The following is a 16,457-nucleotide window of genomic DNA, read 5'->3' as shown; positions in this document are numbered from 1 at the left end:
ACCTTTCTTTTCTTTTTTTTTTTCCTGAAACTGAGAAATTATATTTGAGTACAAACAGCTTGTGAAAGTTAATAATTTTTTCTTTTTTTTTTTTCATCATCAGAGGGTATTACTGAACTAACAACCAACTTGTGTGCTCAGTATGCAATTCAGATGTGAGAGACACCTGCCTGTGCTCTTCAGTCCTACTTGTACAGATGTCTAACAGGCAGTTTTCTCCCCGTCTTGAAGTAATTTAATCTTCCTATTAATAAAAAGAGGTAACAAGCCCCTGTAGAACAAAGGGACTAGAGTCATAAGATGGGGATTTTAATACTCTTAAGTGAAATAAATAGGACACACATGTGTAAATACCGAATAGTTTCTCTAGTGTGAGAAACTGAAAGTGTAAATAAGGACTAAAAGGTATAATAGATAATGTGAAATAGGAAGAAAAGGGGCAAAGGGGAAGGGGAAGTGGGAGGGGTGGGGGAAAGGAAAGAAGGGAATGGAATTAATGTGAGAAAATGAAGAAATGGAAACAAAGTCTTCCTCTTAACATTTTTTTATTTTGATGTTTGGAACTCTTGATGTAACATTCTAGAGCAAGATGCTCAGGACCTGCTATGTCCAAGGGACTGATAAAAGAAAAACTCTATTTATTTATGATTTGATGCACAGATGAAAAACTTAACACACAGTAGCAGAAGTTGGTCATTAATAAGTCACGTCCTAGTCTTTCAGCACTTCCACAAGCAGACATCTTCAGTTTTCTAGCTCTTGTAGGTTTTATACTGCAACATCAAGGATGTGTATGTCCAGGATCAGTTAAAAAGACTGTCAGACTTTTCTCTTAGTTCATCCATTTTTCACTGTCTCTTGGTCCCAAGTTTATCCAAATGATTACCTTTCCGTATTCTCTGCTATTGCTTGTTTGGGTGCTCTCAATTATCCTCATTTTTGTGGGTTGGTTGGGAGAGGGAGCTTGGGAAGGTTGCGCCACTGTGGGGAGGTTGTGAGTCACTGGGATGCCTCCAGGGACAATCCCTTCCTTGGCTGCAGAAGTCTTCCCGGGGCCACACCTACAATGCCTGGTGGATAGCTGTATGTGGCACCATTGAGCTCAGGATGAATTGCTTGCTGGTCTATTACTGACCAAGGAGCTGATGTGACGAAGAATTCCTTGTTGACACAGTTTCTTCAGCTTTCTGGGATCTGCCCTGTGATTGCTCCGCGGATCTCTGTGGCAGCTGCCTCCCTTATCTCCAGGGATGCTTGTTCACTGTACCAGGCTGTGTAGGGAGTACAGATGAGATTTGGCATGCCTTTCAATGGACCCTGAGCAAAGCTAAAAGGCTCAGATTTGTGCACATCAAGGGCTGCCCCTCATTTCCTGCCCTCTTTGAGGGCCTGGGCTAAGGCTTTCTCATCCACCAGGCCACCTCTTGCTGCATTCACTAGGAATGCCCCTTGCCTCATCTGCTTTATAGTAAAGTCATTGATGAGGTGGTGGTTATGTTAATTGAGATTGCAGTGGAAGGAGACACAGTCACTCTGATACAGCAAATCCTGTAGGGTGTAGACCCTCTGCATGCCCAGGGATTGCTCTATGCCATCCTTCAAGTACGGGTCATAAAATATGACGCTGAATACAAAGGCCTTGGCTCGAACAACAACCACCTGGCCTGTGCGACCAAAGCCAGTAAGGCCCAGTGTCTCTCCACGGATTTGGGCTGCTCCTGAGGCCAGCTCTCGACTCTGTTCCATGCTCTGTACCCTCTTCCCTTCCCACAGTGCCTGGTACAGCCACGTGTTCCTCCCGTACAGATTGAGGATGTGGCAGATGGAATCAGCTGTCTCTTCCACGGCTGCGGATGGGATGTTGCCCACAGTGATCCCAAGTTCGCCAGCAGCCTTGATGTCCACGTTGTCGCCGCCGCTGCCGATCCGCACGATGATCACTCTCAGGGCCTTGAGCTTCTCCAAGTCCTCCCTGGTGAGGGCGATGATGTTACATCATAGCACCCACGGCCTCGTTTAACACCTTTTCATTGGTCTCCTGTGTGGACTGGGCGTCACAGAAGGCCACAGTGGCCAGGTCCTTCAGAATGGGCATCTCCACCGTGCGGTCTCTGCCGTCTAGCAGCGCCACCTGGGGGCGGGGGTGCAGGGGACTGTTCATGATCTGGGGTCGGATACCGCCACAAATTCTGTCCAATCACTGTCGCTTGACTTTGTGCTTATCCACAAGGGCCATTCTTTATCGAACTTTGCAACTCTTATTCAAAAGGCAAAGCGGTCCTCTAAGAACTTGAGGGAACTCGAGGAGTCTGGGTGCATTACGCCGCTATGAACCCCATACTGATCTGTCCACAACCTCTATGGTTCACACGATGGGTTGTCCTTCTCTTTAAGGGGACAGAGCTTCATTGGTTCAAAACCATTTAAGGTGATGAAACCCTCGTCCGGGTCCTCCGGTGTTCACAGCGAAGGGTGCCCACCCGGAGGAGGCTGGCAGCCCCTCTCAGCGCGGCGGTGTCTGGCTCCTTCCCTCGCTCCTCCGGGCTGCCCCCAAGCCGCCTTAAAATGACCAGAACCTGTTCCTTCTTCCGGCTTTTGGTGGCCATTGGCATTCCTTGGCTCATGTCTGCATCATTCCATCTTCTGTCTTAGAGTAACCTTGCCTTCTCTTCCTCTGTCTCTAGTCACATCTTCCTCTCGCTTGCCTATAAAGGCATCTGTAATTTAATTTGGTTCTCACTTTGGTAATCCAGAGTCATCTCCCTATCTCAGCATTATCAAGGTCATCATCCTATCCTTGGACCAAACCAGCCCCATCCAAACTGCAGGTACAGAAAATGAGAAATGAGAGTCCTCATTCTAAAAATTAAAAAGCCATTATCAGAAGAAAGGGGATATTTTCTGGTCAGGGTAAACAGATGTGATATGCAAAACATTACATGTAATATACAAAACATCACATATGCTACATATAATCATAGTTTCAACTCCAAATTTTGCCTGCGGCTTATGGAAATCAATCTCGTTACTTGATAGTCATGTGTCAGGCTCTGTGCACATTTGTGTTTGTTTATATGGTAAATAAAATTTGCCAGATGAGAAAAATCCATTGGTGTTGCCCAGCCAGTAAGCTGGCCTGGTGGAAGTGATCAGAGGATGTGGGTAAATTAATCTTTGAACAAATGAATTAAATATGCGCAGTAAATGGTTTAGTGCACAGTAGGAGAGTGCTGCCTAATCGTTGGGGAAGAAAGCAGAGCCAGCTGAGCAGCAAGGCTCATGCAGCCACTCCTACAGTTGGGTCTGAGAGGTGGCCATAGCCAGGAGGCTAGCAGAGTGCTTTGTAGCACAGCGCTCGCCTGAGTGTGCAATATGTTAACTACAGCTGGGTCTGGCATAATCAACCCTGACTAATGGGAGGAGAGAGGAGGGGGTTCAAGTGCTGAATAAATAAATTACTTAATTACATATTATCGGAGAGGAGAACAGATGGTCATCTTAGCCCTTAGCCTTCGGCTTCTGAATGGAGAGATCTTCAGAGACTGGAGCAATTTGGGCTCTTGATTCTGTTTATCTGCTGGCCCTACCTGAGGCCTTTGGTCTTCAGGAAGAAACAAGCTTCCTGTCCCAAAAGCTGAAAGGCACTGGGTACTCTATGGGTAGGCCTAAGCTTGTCCACATTTTCTACTTTGTTAATTTTGGCACCAGATGGAGGTGGAAATGGATTTTGTTTCCTGTAAAATGGTTGAAAAGTGATTTTCAATTGAGGATCTAATCAAATGTGAAAGGGGTAGTTGAGCATTCACTTACTGTGCTCAGGAGCATCTCTTATCACTGCAGACCACATGCTTATTTTTCTTGGCTTTGGATACCCCCATAGGGAATCCACTCCTTTTTCTGAGTAGTGGTGGCTCTGGTGTTAGAGGGATGTGGAGCTGGGGTTGTGCTCGCAAGCATCATGTTTGTTTTCAAATGATTCAGTTTGGCATGATGAGGCCTGTAGAGCAGTGGTTCCCAAATGCTCATCTGGGGGCAGCTGCCAGGTTGGCAGCCTCAAAATCTCCTGGGGTGTTTGTTAAAGTTGTATATTCCTTACTTCAAGCATAGAGATTCAGATTCATTAGGTCTTGGGTAGGATCTGGAAATTCTGTATTTTTAAAAAGGTCTAAGTTTAAGCATCCTGCATATCAGTTGGCAAATAAGAAACATGGTAAACTCCAAAGCTTTTGTTAGAGAGATTTTAATAATGACTTATTTACAAAGGTGTGGGCAAGTTGAAGACAAACAACTCAGACATAGTAAAGCACTCAGGCATTAGCAAGAGTGAGAAACAGGTACAGGAAGAAAGGGATTATCAACACCTTATGAGATTTGCAGGCATATGAGAGGATACCTGGATGTAAACTTTGGATAGTCCTGAAAATCCTGTGGTCCAACTATGAAGAAAATAGGAGAATAAATGCCCCAACCTGTGTGTCTTTTGACCTGTGGTCATGTGATGGTGATTTTTATCAGCCAAATCCAAAGGGTGAGGGAGCCTGGTTGATGCAGTCCATAAAAGTCAGACTTTTCAGACACACACACAGAAGAGAAGGCTTGAAGGTGGGCCTGAATGAGCAAATAAAAGATTTCCTAGGATACATTGGTAAAAATAACATTTTCTAGTTCTGCATTTGTGTTCTAATGTGTGGATGGTGAGTAAGCTGCTATGTTTTGGTCTGCAGACATGGTTCTTTTCTCAGTGTAAAGGTTCCTCTACAGCTTCACCACAGAGACTGCAAACCTTTAAGGAGCAACAATAGCATCCTAATGTAATTACTTTCCTGGGCTGTCCCTACAGTTCAGCCAGTTCATATTCTGTCTCTGGCAAGCACTGCAAGGGGAATAATTTAGAAGATTGTAATTGTCTGCCTGAGTGTGAACTCCAAATTTAGTGACATATTGGTAGGAAAATCTATTCTTTCTTACTAAGTAATTATAGTTATATCATCCTATATCTATGAATTTATTTATACTTTCTATGATGCTATTTATATTTGTAACCAATATGGTCTTCATGGTGGGTATTCTCAACATCTCTCTTTAAAGAAACCAGATTGCTTATGCCTCCTAAGAGATTTCATTTGGCCGTTTTGCTTTGTTTTCCATTAATTTATGCATTTCTTTCATTGTAGTTATAGCATACATTTAATGGTCCTTTGTAATCATAACTGACATCAGAAAGATTGGATTAATTTTTATTTTGGTAATATTATATGTAAAGATTTGAGCACATCTTTAATATATAGCACTGAAAGAACTTTTATGTAAATTATCCATGGATTCCTTGGAGAAAGTTTAGCTGTAGTTTCTGTCAGAGAATTTCAGCTCCCTCTCCTAGTGAAGGAGTCACTGGCTCATAGAGAGCCCTATCATGGTAGAGACTGATAGTTCAAGGAAAAAGTTTTCTGAATCAGCTACGTGTGAGGTCATACACCCAGGAAGAGAGGACTGATTTCTGAGTCTCACATGAGGTAGCCTCCAGAGACCATGGCAAAACATCACCAGTGTCTGAATTTCCCACTTATTAGTGATGTGACTATAGGCATGCTATTTAATTTCTCTGTGCCTCAGTTTCTACTCATACGGAAAGATGGAAGGTTTGCAATTCCTAGCTCATAAATGCGCTGTGAAGCATAAATGAGAATGCAGACAAAGTACCTTGTATCTGGGATGTTGTCAGTGAACATGAGGTATTGTTGCTCATTGTTGTCGTTCACAGGTGAAGAGACTATGAGCTAAAGAAATTGTGATTTGGGTCAGGTCACAGCATCAGGAAGCAAAAAGTAATTACCATTAAGGTTTCCTTTCCGCTTTGAATAAAGCCCCCATTCTTTCACAGAAAGAAACTAGACTGTAAAGCAGGATATTTCCCCAGATGAATGTGAAGGAATTGATGTTTGTTTCTGGCTGCTCTTGGTGAAGCACTTTCACTTCTTTATGCTTTAGTTTTCTCATCTGTAAAATGGAGATAAAAGTGGAACCGACTTTATGATTGTTGTAGACTGAGGGTGTTTATATTTATAAAGTACTTAGAGTATGTGGGACCAGTAGCTAACAGTGCTTTCCTTGTTCTTTGCTTCAACTTATGCGTAGCTTTCTAATCCCTGTCCCTTCATTTTGAATTCTTTTTATCGTCAGTGTATTTATGCAAGTGTTCCATTCAAATTTCCTTCCCTTTTCAAAATATCCAAGCTTCTTAAGATTCTGACTCTTCTAGGACTTCTTTAGGAGTAAGAAGCTCTGCTGTGCCATTCTCCCATTGGTCTTACCCAGTACATCTGACTAAATAGCACTCTTCCCCCCAGGGGCTCCGCCTTCTCTATCACACGGAGTCTATCAGCAAGGCAGGTTGATTCAACAGCTAAAATATTTACTAAAGTTTATCCACTTCTTTCTGCTCACTGCCACTATCCTAGTCTGGCCTCATTTCTTTTCTAAATATGGCTAAAATAGCTCCTTTTTTGCACCAGGGCCTTTGGATTTCTTCTTCACTTTTCCTGGAATGTCACATTGTTATTACTCTCCAAAGACAGGTCTTCCTCATCACTTATATCTCAGCTCAAAAATACTCTAAAATACCTCCCCAGCGAGGCCTTGACTATATTCTATGTATACTAGCGACCTCCATCCCAATCTCTCTAAAATATGTTATTGCATTTATTTCCTTTGGGGAATTTACAAACTTTTGAAAATACTCTAGTTAATACTTAAATTTTTTGTGGCACTGAGGATCGAACTCAGGTCCTTGCACTTTTGGGGCAGGCGGCAGAAACACTCAGCTAAATCCCATGCCCCAATATTTAAATTTTTGATCTTCTGTGATTTCTATGAGTCAAGGCTCGTCTCCCATTCTAAGGAAAACAGTAGTGGAAAAATGTTAGCACGTAGTAGGACAGACAGATGGATAAACAGACAAATACACACAATGAATGTGTAATCAAATAGAGCAATTTTATTTAAACTTGTTCAGTGGAACATAGGGCCTTGGATACGTTTGTGTGAGCTAAAAGAAGATAAGAAATTACACACAAATTTTATACACTCTGTTGCTTCATTGGGGTAGGGTGGTATAGAAGATATATAGCTTTGTCTTCATGTAGCTTATAGCATTTTAAAAAAATGTGCTCAAATAAGGAAAATTAGAAGAAAAGTCATGGCAGTTGAAGGGTCAAACTTTGGAGCCAGAGAGACTCAGGTTCACATTCTAACTTCTTTTCCCTCCTGCTTTCAGGGGTTGAGCTTGCCATTTCTACTCCCTGGAATATTGTTTCAGGTATTCCTATGGGTTGACTTTGTTTTAAAATGAATTTTATTAGTACATTTTAGGTATACAATATAATGACATTCATCTTTGGAAATTTGCACCTTTACATAATCTCTCTTGGTTCTTATTTTTTCCCCATTCTCCTGCCCTCCCTTCAACCCCTCCATCCCTCTCTAATTACAAAACTTTGTTTCTATTTTTTCATATTAATTCCATTCCCTGCTTTCCTTTCCCCTACTCCTACCATTTCCCCTTCCCCTTTGCCCCTTTGCTTCCTATTTCACATATATCTTTCAGTCCTCACATTTTCAGTTTCTCACACTAGAGGAACTATTCAGTATTTACACATCCATGTCGTATTTATTTCACTTAAGAGTATGGCCTCAATGTGCATCCACTTAGCTACAAATATCTCTAATTTCTCATTTTTTATGGCTGAGTAGTACTCCATTTTATAAAAAAAACCCCCACATTTTCTATATCCAGTCAACAGTTCCTGGGCATTTGGGCCGTTTCCAAGTTTTAGCTATTACAAACTGTGCTGCTATGAACATGGGTGCACATATATCACTGTGGTATGATTCTTTTAATTCTTTCGGGAAGATACCCAGCAGAGGAATAGCTGGGTCAAATGGGACTTCCAGTCCTAATTCTTTGAGGTATCTCCATACTGATTTCCACAGTGGTTGCACCAGTCTACACTCCCACCAGCAGTGGAGAAGGGTTCCTCTTTCCCCACAGCCCCACCAGCATTTGTTGTTGATTGATTTCTTGATAACAGCCATTCTTTCTGGGGTGAGATGGAATCTCAGCATTGTTTTCATTTGTATCTCTTGAATGACCAGTGATGTTGAACATTTTTTCATGTTTTTATTTGCTATTTCTACTTCTTTGTGTGAGAAATGTCTGTTCATTTCAGATGCCCATTTTTGGATTGGGTCTTTAAATTTGGGAGGTCTGATTTTTTTAAGTTCATTATAGGTTCTTGATAGTAGACTTTTGTCTGAGGAACAGCAGGTGAAAATTTTTTCCCACATTGTGGGTTGTCTCTTCACACTGCTGGTGGTTTCTCTTGCTATGCAGAAGCTTTTTAATAAGAAGAGATCTCACTTATTGATTGTTTGTGCTAGTTCATGGGCAACTGAGGTTTTGTTCATAAAATCTTTTCCTACACCCATGTCTTCAAGAGTTCTACCTAACTCTTCAGTTCCAGCTGATTCAGTGTTTCTATTTTAATATTTAGATCTTTAATCCATTTTGATTTTAGTTTAGTGCATGGTGAGAGATATAGGTCCAGGTTTAATCTTTGGCAAGTTGAAATCCAATTTTTCCAGCACCATTTATTAAGGAGGCTATCTTTCCTCCAGTGAGGGTGTTTGGCTCCTTTGTCGAAGATGAGGTGGCTGAGTATGTCTGGAGTTGTTTCTGTATCTGCTAATCTGTTCCACTGGTCCTAAGGTCTGTTTCTTTGCCAGTACCATGCTGTTTTTACCACAGTAGCTTTGTAGTATAGTTTCACATTGAGGGTTGTGATACCCCTGCCATGTCTCTGTTGCCTAGAATTGCTTTTGCTATTTTAGGTCTCTTCTTGTTCCAAGTGCATTTTTGGATTATTTTCTCAAGGTCCATGAAGTATGCTGCTGGAATTTTAATTGAGATTGCATTGAATCTATATAGCAGTTTTGGAAGTATGGGCATTTTCACTGTGTTGATTCTTCCTACCCAGGAGCAAGGGATGTCTTTCAATTTTCTGATATCATTTTCAATCTCTCTTTTCAGAGCGCTATACTTTTCAGAGAAGAGATCTTTGATTTCTTTCATTAGGTTGATTCCTAGGTATTTCAGTTTTTTGGATGCTATTGTGAAAGGAATTGATTGCCCTATTTCTCTCTCAGTGAATCTGTTGTTGGTATAGAGGAAAGCTATTGATTTTTTTTGTGTTGACCTTGTAACCAGCTACTTGACTGAATATGGTTATTAAGTCTAGAAGACTTTTGGTGGAGTTCTTGGGGTCTTTTATATAGAGTATCATGTCATCTGCAAATAATGACAGTTTGACTTCTTCAATTTCCTATATTTATTCCTTTTATTTCTTTCTTTTTCTTTTTCTTTTTGTTTCTGGGGATGGAACTCAGGACCTTGGGCTTGCGCGGCAGGCGCCAGAACCACTGAGCTAAATTCCCCGGCTATTCCTTTTATTTCTTTCTCTTGTCTAATTGCTGTCGGTAATGTTTCCAAAACTATATTGAACAGGAGTGGTGATAGTGGACATCTTTGTCTTGTTCCTGATTTTAGTGTGAAGGATTTCAGTTTTTGACCATTTAGTATGATATTGGCTGTTGGTTTTTCATAGATGGCTTTTATCAGTTTGAGGTAGAGACCATCTATTCCATTTTTTGTGGGGTTTTTAATCATAAATGTGTGTTGGATTTTGTCAAATGCTTTTTCTGCATCTGCTGAGGTGATTATATGGTTTTTGTCCTTGGCTCTATTGATACAGTGTATTTACATTTATTGATTTGCGTATGTTGAACCATCCCTGCATCCCTGGGATGAATCTCACTTGGTCAGGGTGTATGATCTTTTTGATGATCTTCTGCATTCTATTTGCCAGTATCTTATTAAGGATTTTTGCATCTATGTTCATTAGTGAGATTGGCTTATAGTTCTCTTTTTCGTTTGGGTCTTTCTCTGCTTTGGGGATCAAGGTGATGCTTGTTTCCAGGAATGAATTTGGGAGTATTGCTGTTGTTTCAATTTCATTGAAGAGTTTAAACAGTAGTGGCAGTAGTTCCTCTCTAAATGTCTTGTAGAATTTGGCAGTGAAGCCATCATGACCCAGGCTTTTCTTAGTTGGTAAATTTTTAATTATGTTTTGAATTTCATTGATTGATATTGAGTTGTTTAGAATTTTTCAGACTTTTTTGTTCAACTTTGGTAATTCATATGTATCCGGGAATCTGTCCATTTCTTCTGTGTTTTCCATCTTATTGGCGTATAGGTCCTGGAAGTAGGTATTGATGATCTTCTGGATTTCTACTGGGTTCGTTATAATTTCATCCTTTTCATTCCTATTTGCATGGATTTGGGCCTTTTCTTTTCTTTTTTTGATAAGGTTGGCCAGGGGTTTGTCAATTTTGTTTATTCTTTCAAAGAACCAATTCTTGGCTTCATTGTTTTTTTTGTATTGTCCTCGTACTCTCCATTGCATTGTTTTCTGGTCTGATCTTTATAATTTCCTTCCTTGTATAAGCTTTGGGTTTGTCCTGCCGTTCTTTTTCTAGAAGCTTGAGGTTCAGCATCAGGTTGTTTAATTGGGCCTGCTCTGTTTTCCTAATTCACTGCTATGAATTTCCCTTGTAAGAGTGCTTTCATTGTGTCCCATAGATTCTGATATGTTGTAATGTCATTGTCAAATTTAATTGTAGGAACTGCCTGATTTCTTCTTTATTTTCCTCTGTGACCTACTGGTTATTCAAAAGTGTGTTGTTCAGTTTCCATATGTTAATGAAATTCTTGCAGTTTCTTTTGCTATTGATCTGCAATTTCCTTTCACTATGGTCTGATAATATACAAGGGATAACTTCACTTCCTTTGCACTTACCTAAACATGTTCTATGAGTGAGTATGTGGTCTGTTTTGGAGAACAATCTGTGTGTAGCCAGAAAGAATGTGTATTCTGATTTTGTGGGGTGGAACACTCTGTAAACATCTGTTAAGTTCATTTGTTCAAGAGTTTGATTGAATTCTAGTATTTTGCTGTTTATTTCTGTCTAATTGATCTATCTATTTTTGACAATGGGGTATTGAGGTCCTCCACTGCTGTCATATTAGTGCTTATTTGATTTTTCATAACTGTTAGTATTTGTTTTATATAGTTGGACACACCAGTATTTGGTGCATATGTATTTATGATTGTCATCCTTTCCTCTTGGATTGTTCCTTTTACAAGGATGTAGTGTCCTTCTTTGTCTGTCTTAATCAATATTGCTTTGAAATCCACTTGATCTCCAAAGAGGACAGCAACTCCTGCTTTTTGGGGGGTTCCCATTGCATGGAGTATTGTTTTCTACCCTTTAACTTTCAGTCTATGAGTTTCTTTTTGAATTAAGTGTGTTTCTTGTATGTAGCATATTGTTGGACCTTGCTTCTTGACCCAATCTGCAAGTCTATTTCTTTTGATTGGTGAATTGAGACCGTTAAAAGTGACGGTTATAACTGATATGTATTGACTTATCATTGTCATGACCTTTTGTTTTTGTTGGATTCTCCCCCTTTGTGTTTAATGTCTTGTCATGTCTGATGGATTCATTCTGCTGGGCTTCCTGGGGTTTTGCTCCTCATTGTCTTTTCCTAGGATATTGTCTAAAATTTTTTGGAGCTTGGTGTTCATGAAGTTCCTAAGGTGCTCTTTGTCATGAAAGTATCTTCTTTCTCCATCAATTTTGAAAGATAGTTTTTCAGGGTGCATCAGTCTGGGTTGGAGGCTGTTTTCCTTTAGGGCTTGAAACACATCACTCCAAGCTCTTCTTGCCTTGAGAGTTTGCATTGAGAAGTCTGTTGTGATTCTGATGGGCTTTCCTTTGTATGTGATTTGTTTCTTTTCTTTAACTGCTTGTAGAACTTCGTTCTTCTGTTGAGTTTCTGGAATCTTAACAATTATATGCCTATGTGTAGATTTTTTTTTTTTTGATCAAGTCTATTTGGAGTCCTATATGCCTCACTTATCTGTATGTCAAGTTCTTTCCCCCTATTTGGGATGTTTTCTGCCATCACTTCTGTGAACAGTTTTTTTATGTTGTCTTCACTCTCACCTGTTTCTTCATTGACTCCAATCAGTCTTATGTTATTCTTCTTTGCATCGTCTAGCAGCTGCTGGATTGATTTCTCCTGGTCTCTTGCAATTTTAAAGAAATTTTTCTTTTCCTGGTCACTAATTGCCATCTTATCTTCTATATCTGAAATTCTGTCCTCACATTGGCTCATTCTGCTTTGTAAACTTTGAGTGGAGTTTTTAATCTCCTTGAAATCTGTTTTGCATCTCTTTTATGGATTCCATTTGTTTTTGTATGTTGGAATTCCATCATGTTACTCATCTCCTCTATTTTTGTTTTATCTGTGTCTTCTCTATATTTATTAATCATGTCTTGCACTATGGGCACAATCTCTGCTGTTATCTGAGAAATTATTTCTGATTTCATTTTTTCCAGATCCTCTTTTGTTGCCAGTTCATGGAGTCCAGGTGGCTGAGTATCAGATTGTTCCATCTCATTTCCCTTTGGGGTTGCTTTAGGTGATCTGGAAGTCTGGTTTTGAGATTTGTTTATGTGTCTTCTTATTTCATTGGGGGGCCAGGGTGTTGCTTCTGGCACCCATAAGGCTCACCTCCTCAGTGCTGGGAGTGGTGGTATGGCTGCCAGGAAGGCTCCTCCTCAATGTTGGGGCAGCTCTGCTCCTTGGTGCTGGGTTCTGTGGTTTGGTGGTGCGGAAGTCTCCCACCTCCTTGGTGCTGGGGGTGGTAGTAGGGTGGCCCAGAAGGCTCCTCCTCAGTGCTGGGGGAGGCTCTGCTCCTAGGTGCTGGGGGAGGTGGTACTGCAGTCCAGAAGGCTCACTACCTCCTGGGTAGTGTTGTTGCCATGGTCCTTGAGCAGGAATCTGCTCGCCTGGTGGTAGCTGCACCTCGGAGTGACTGGCGCTAACACTAGAGGCTTAGGTTTTTGTTTCCTGAAACCCGTGTATATAACACAACTTCCTTCCCTGCCCTCATGCTGGGGCCTGGTGTCTCTGTTGCCATGGCCAAGCTGGAGATGGGAACACTCCTCTGATGCCAGGAGGAGCTGCTGGCCTGGTTGCCTTCTTGTTCCTAAAGAGGCCTGGAAACATTTGTCCTGTTGTGAGATGGATGAGACCTGGTTGACTTTTTCTTAGCCAGTGGGTCCTGTCCTGTACAAATATCCTTCCTCAGATGAGATATTCTCTATCATTCTGCATTGCTAGCTCCTCCATATGATGCTGGATCACCTTACCCTCTTTATTTTTTTATAGAACTTATAATTTTCTAAAATTTTGATTTGTTTGCTTTCTTATTGTCTGTGTCACTCAAAGGAACATAATAAACTCTAAGAAAACAGTAACCTTGTCATTATTCTTGTCTACCTAACATGTAGGAAAGTATTGAATATGCTGTAAGCAGTCAAATATTTATCAATAAAAAAGAAAAAAAGGCAAAATTCCCCTCCATGCCTTAGTGAACAGAGCCATGAAATGGAAAGTAGATAGCCAATGGGGACATTATAAAATACAGCTATGGTGACGTATAAAAGCATTAAACAGTCAACATGGCACAGCAAACTTTCAATATGTGAGATTCTTGTTTTCGAGAATGGGCATTTTATGTGGATCATGTCTCACATCAAGAGAATAACATGCTTTCTAGTTGCTAACACATTTGAGCACCTATGACAGCCTAGAAACTTCACTCCATTCTTCCAGTTGTTTAGGCAAAAACCTTGGAATCATTTTTGATTTTTTTCACAGTCAACATAAGTCTATGAGTAACTCCTATAGTTTCTACCTTCAAAATACATCCAGGAACTGACCCTTCCTTACCATATGTAATGCAGTACTCTGGCTCATATTATCATCATCTTACCTTTAGGTTAATGTAGTTGTCTCCTAACTGCTCTAATTACTTCTTCCCATTCTCCTTTCCATTGCTTCTCTGAAAGCAGCCAGAAAAAGCCTTTAAAAGTCAGATCATGTTGCTCCTCTATCCAACACTTTCCAATGGCTCCTATCTTATTGATAGTAAAGCCAAAGTCATTACCAAAGTTTATAAGGTTGAGAACTATCTTTGCCTGTGCTTTCTCTTGATAATTTCATCTTCCTTCTGTCATCCTTGGTCTCATTGCATTCCAGCTACAACATGTCCCTGTCTCTCCAGGATTTGTACATTCTTTTCTTTTTGCCTGGAAACCTCTTCTCCCCGTTACATATCAGGCATACTCTTGCATTTCCTTTACATCTTGGCTAAAATATGACCTATTAGAGAGTTCTTCCATGACCACCATATGTATGGCACCCACCATCAATCTCTTTTCCCTGCCTTCTGTTATTTTTCCATATAGCATACATCACTGTCTGGCATGTTTACCTCTTCTTTGCATTTTGCCCTCAGAAGGAAAGCTTACTGAAAGCCGAGACTCTTAAGCTTACTGTCGTTTCTCTGGCATCTTTCTTAGTACCTGGCATTTGGTCACTGCTCATCACATGTTGGTTGAATGAATGAGTGAATGAATGGTAATGAGTGAGTCAGTTGTTCTTACAAAGTGTATTGTCTCGTGGTTTAGCAAAATAACTCGGAAATATTCCAGGTTTTGAAGGGTTTTTATTTTTTATTTTGGGTGCTAGGATGCTGAGAATCAAAAAAGGCCATACCTGTGCTGGACAGTTGTTCTACCACTATATCCCCAGTCCTAGACATTTTCTATTTTAAGTATTTGATACTTTGTTAACCATTTTAGCAGCCTTATTAGAAATGAAGGATGTTATGATGTACAGCCACAGAAGGGAACACATATATCACACACAGGTACGATCAAGCATATCCATATATAATGTATTTTATATATGAATGTGTATGCACATATATGTGTGAATTATGTTGTATTGTAAGAATGTGTGTGTGTGTGTGCACGAGTGTATGTGTACATTAAATTGTTTTTGGGTTAGGAAGATGTCTTCCTATTCAATGTCTCACCTGAAGACCTCCATCTTTTGCCCTCAGAGATGGGACCAGAGGTCGAAGAGGGAAGAAGGATGTAATAAAGACCTGCATGCTAACGAAGAGACTTGACTATGGAGTTAAAGGGAAATTATTGAAGAACTGCACAGTATTCCTCATGGTCTTTGTGAAGGCTTGGAATTGCTAACTGCTAGTGTACTATGTTACACCAAACCTAATGTCCTGCAGTGGGAGCTTACTCCTTGCTTCTACTTTGGACAGCAGTAGCACTCGTGAACCCAAGTGGTCAACATTTATGGTACCCCGACTCTCTTTCCCTTTGAAATATATATATTTTTTGATTTTAGTTTTGCCTAAAAAATCTGCATCCAATTTGAATGAAATTGAATATGTTTCAGGGCTCAAGCAGCATGTCTTCCATCTGAAGCAAAATGGAGATGAATTTCAATTAGATGTTCCCATTATAATCTGTCTCCACCTGTAGTTTTCATCAGAATTGCTGGGAAGTGTGATATAATGTATGATCAGGATTTGCCCACTGGCAGCAGTGTCCCATTATCTTAGTAAAAAAGCACAAAATAATTAGTCTGATGTATATAGATAGCAGCTTCTTACAGCAAGTGTCTTTAATTGTGGTGAGTAATATATATGAAGTTTGAAACCTTATGTATTTCCCTCCCAAGAAGATACCAGTTACTAATTCAGTTGACAAAGTAGCAATGTTTCAGAAGATTTAATGCAAACTGAATATCATAGTCAATAGCCACTGTAAAATGTCCATTTTATGGCCTTATTTTTGCCTGAGCTTAATTTATGGTAATTTGGTGGTTGCATATATCCTGGAAAGATGCTGTTGGCTTGAGAGTTAGTACTTGAGTATTGCATAAATCATGGCTGAGTGTGTTGGCCTCATCTAATGCTCTTCTTTCTCCTACAATTGGAGTTCTTTTCATCCTGTCATTTCCCAGGCCTTGTTCCTGTTTGTAATTCATAGGACTCTGAGAGCTCAATATTTAGGAGGTCACTGCCTTCATAAAATGGCATGTTCCAAATGCCAGGTAGAGTGTTTCTACTTGGTTTCAGAGGCAGGGAACTCAGCACATCTTTCTATGGAAGAGACATAGTGACTGGGATTATGGTGTATCAGCTCACTTTGAGTGGTTTTCTGGAAAATATATTCCCTATTCCTTTGTCCCCTGTACTACATGCTAATATGAAAGGTGAAGTTTTTTTTTTTTGAAAGGTGAAGTTATAAATATAAAGCTGACCTATTTCTTTTCAGAACAAGTTTATAGCAGTTATATTTTGATTAATTTGAATGTAGGACAAGGTAGGCTACATATTCACTGGAAATCTGTCTGGGAATCTAAAGAATATGGACCAACTAACTATAATGTAGGATTCAAT

At 40.2% G+C, this 16,457-nt stretch overlaps 1 pseudogene; it reads right to left on the bottom strand.

Annotated features, from left to right (window-relative positions):
* Positions 1-448: 448 nt before the first annotated feature.
* LOC101716423 (C-terminal-binding protein 2 pseudogene) lies at positions 449-2,236 on the bottom strand (annotated as a pseudogene).
* Between the last annotated feature and the right edge of the window lie 14,221 nt (positions 2,237-16,457).

The sequence above is a fragment of the Heterocephalus glaber genome, unplaced genomic scaffold, assembly GCF_053883595.1.
Source record: "Heterocephalus glaber isolate CG9 unplaced genomic scaffold, H.glaber_assembly_v1.0 deba00001606, whole genome shotgun sequence".
Lineage (NCBI taxonomy): Eukaryota > Metazoa > Chordata > Mammalia > Rodentia > Bathyergidae > Heterocephalus > Heterocephalus glaber.
The sequence above is the reverse complement of the archived record's forward strand: the minus strand, read 5'-3'. Positions and strand labels throughout refer to the sequence as shown.